This window comes from Lissotriton vulgaris, chromosome 2_1 (assembly GCF_964263255.1).
Source record: "Lissotriton vulgaris chromosome 2_1, aLisVul1.2, whole genome shotgun sequence".
NCBI lineage: Eukaryota > Metazoa > Chordata > Amphibia > Caudata > Salamandridae > Lissotriton > Lissotriton vulgaris.
The window spans coordinates 55999465-56002265 of record NC_141687.1 but is presented as its reverse complement, the minus strand read 5'-3'; positions in this window follow the sequence as shown (position 1 = coordinate 56002265).

The window sequence follows — 2801 nt, the reverse complement described above, 5'->3', positions numbered from 1 at the left end:
CAACCTCAGACGAGGAGGAAACCGTGAGGCCCTCTTGCGTGCACTGGAAACCAAATACATCGTGGAGCTAGACACTAAGACCCCGCAGGGTCTTAACTCCAGCGAAGATTTTTATACTTGTCTTTAGGTTGGATCCCTCACACACTTGCACCATAATGAGCTGAATTATCTTGAATTTTACCCTGTGATATTTTACTATCCTACATTGGGTACAACTATGGGGCTGACCCAATCCTCCCAATGGCATTTTGACTTTATTACATATTTTTACACAATCCTTTTTTTTAAGCACTTTTGCACATTTGCACATCTCACTTTTTACACTTACAACCCAGATGGGCACAATCGCTTGGATATTTTCCAGGATTGGGGCTCTGATAGGGCGGTGAAATGAATGATTACCCACTAGGGTCTCCTCCTGATTTTGCCCACTTTGCACAATCGCATCCATTTTGCACGAGGAGGGGATGAATTGTATTATTTTATCAATTTTAATTCTACTCCTGTCATATACAGCATGTACTTTTAACTAGAATTATTTTACCTAGAATGTGGTTTTTATATATTCTTTAAGGTTTACATGCTATTTATGACTTTGTTGATTGTGCTTTGTTTTGTATTCACATCTATTGGGTTTTAATGATATATTTGTAACCTGTAAGTATTTTTTCTGTGCCTATGCATCTGGTTTGATTGGTAACCAATCGTGTTCTAGGTTACTTGCACTTTGCACTTTAAATGCGGCATGTTTCTTACTAAGCGTCATGTGATCAAGGCCTCTGTGTAGGCTGAAACGCGTAATGCAGGCAGGCTGCTGATACTCTAAATAAAATCACTCACCTGCCCTTTCTTGGGTCAGCCTTCGTTTGTTCCTGTGTGGTCCCGGGCACTGGGGGATTGCAGGAGCACTTGGACAAATTCTTCGACATATATATATATATATATATATTAATATTAATATTTCCCTAACATTTGCCGCTCTATTATTTCCATTTCCTAATTTAAATTTTTCCAAAATCCTCTTCAATCTATCTGTTTCAAAATTCTTGTTTTTGCTTCATTACCTTCTTCTAAGTAGTAGTACTAACATTGTTTCTAGTGTCTGTTTTTGTTTTTATATCAAACCAAGCTGCACCAGACTAACCTCTGCTCTGACACTGTATTAGTCTGTCTGTGTCCAATCTGAACTCGCTGCACCTGTAATTACAAAACATAAATTACTCCATTCTCTAAAGTACAGATATTCCTATTAAGAAAATACTTGTGATTCTTTGACCCTCCAATACCTGAATAACACAATGGACTAGCTTCTCTCTTCAGTATTTGTTTTTGCCACTAGTAATTTTCATGTATACCGTCATCTAAGCCACTAACAGCCGTTCTTTTCTGTCTTTATAGCGCTGGACAATGAAGATGGAGCACAGTGTCAGTTAAATATGGTAAGTAAAAGTATATATATATTTTTGTATTTACTTGAAGTCGTTATGTAGAGCGCTGCATTGTTAGTGGTAGATAATGAGTCTTTCTTAGTGGCTGATATATGAATCTTTTGCTCAATGAATTAGTTCAGTCATTAGAAGTGTAAACTGCACAATTAGTACTGCTTTTATATTAGTTCTGCCAAGCTCAAAAATGTCCAAAAAAACAAGTCTCTATGTCTGAGCTTGAAAACATCAAATAACGTAAGTCAATAAAAGTCTTTTCGCAAAAACTAGAACGAGTTTCAATATCAATTGGGAGACTATAACTGAAAACAGTCTATTCCTGACTGTAAAGCAGACTCAAAAAGGTATATGTGCGAGGCGCTCAAAACTTGTCAAAGTAAAAAGGTACCTGCGTACTCCTGGACTGCGGCTTGGGAACCGCCTTACAAACCTCTGATAAACTTGAACAGAAGGATGATATCCGGTAACAGCTGCAATAGACTAGCAGACTTTTCCTGACAGAATAGTGAAGCGCAACAGCAAATTTGACTTCACTCGAGAATTCGACGGTTGAAGTGCGATATTCGTCAAAACAAGATTCCAAGCAGGTACACTAGAGCGCTAACTCAGTTCTGAGTTAGATCACCATATTGTATTTCCGCTGTGACGATTCCTGCAGATTAACAGCAGCTGAGTGGCCTCTCTTAGCAAACAACTCTCTCCAACTCAAGGAACCTTGTTTATTAAGTGAACCCCACCTCAACTTACCAACTGGCAGGAAATGTTTCTGCCTGGTGTGGAGACGAACAGACCTGAAAGTACTCCCCACCAAGAATCCTCCTCCTCCCTTTTTAGGCTTCTGTGGATGGGTTTTATGGAATCCTTTAACCGATCTTGGAGCGTGAACTTCAGAACTGGGGGGCATATTACCAAGCAATAGCGATAATTATCGCTATTGCTTGGTTAGAGACAAATATTTACAGCTGAGCTGCAGCGATTTTTACCGCAAATAAACCTTGCTATTACCAAGGTTTACCGCAAATGCGATAAAAATCGCCGCAATGCATGAATATCGCTGAAAAGTCAGCGATATTCATGCATTACCGAGCTAATGCTCTTAGCCATGTTATCCACCTCCCATTGGATAACATGGCTAAAAACTGCTCAGGGCAGGTGTTAGCTTTTGGAGATATTCGCGCTTAGCGCGAATATCTCCAAAAGTTGGTAATAGGAGATAGCAATGTTAGCAACGGTTTTCAGTCGCTAACATCTTGGTACGCCCACTTTGCATGTCATTAGTGATAAATATCACTGACATGCAAAGTGGGGCCCAAGATGGTCGCTATCTCCTACTAGCTGTCGCTAACTGGTGTTAGC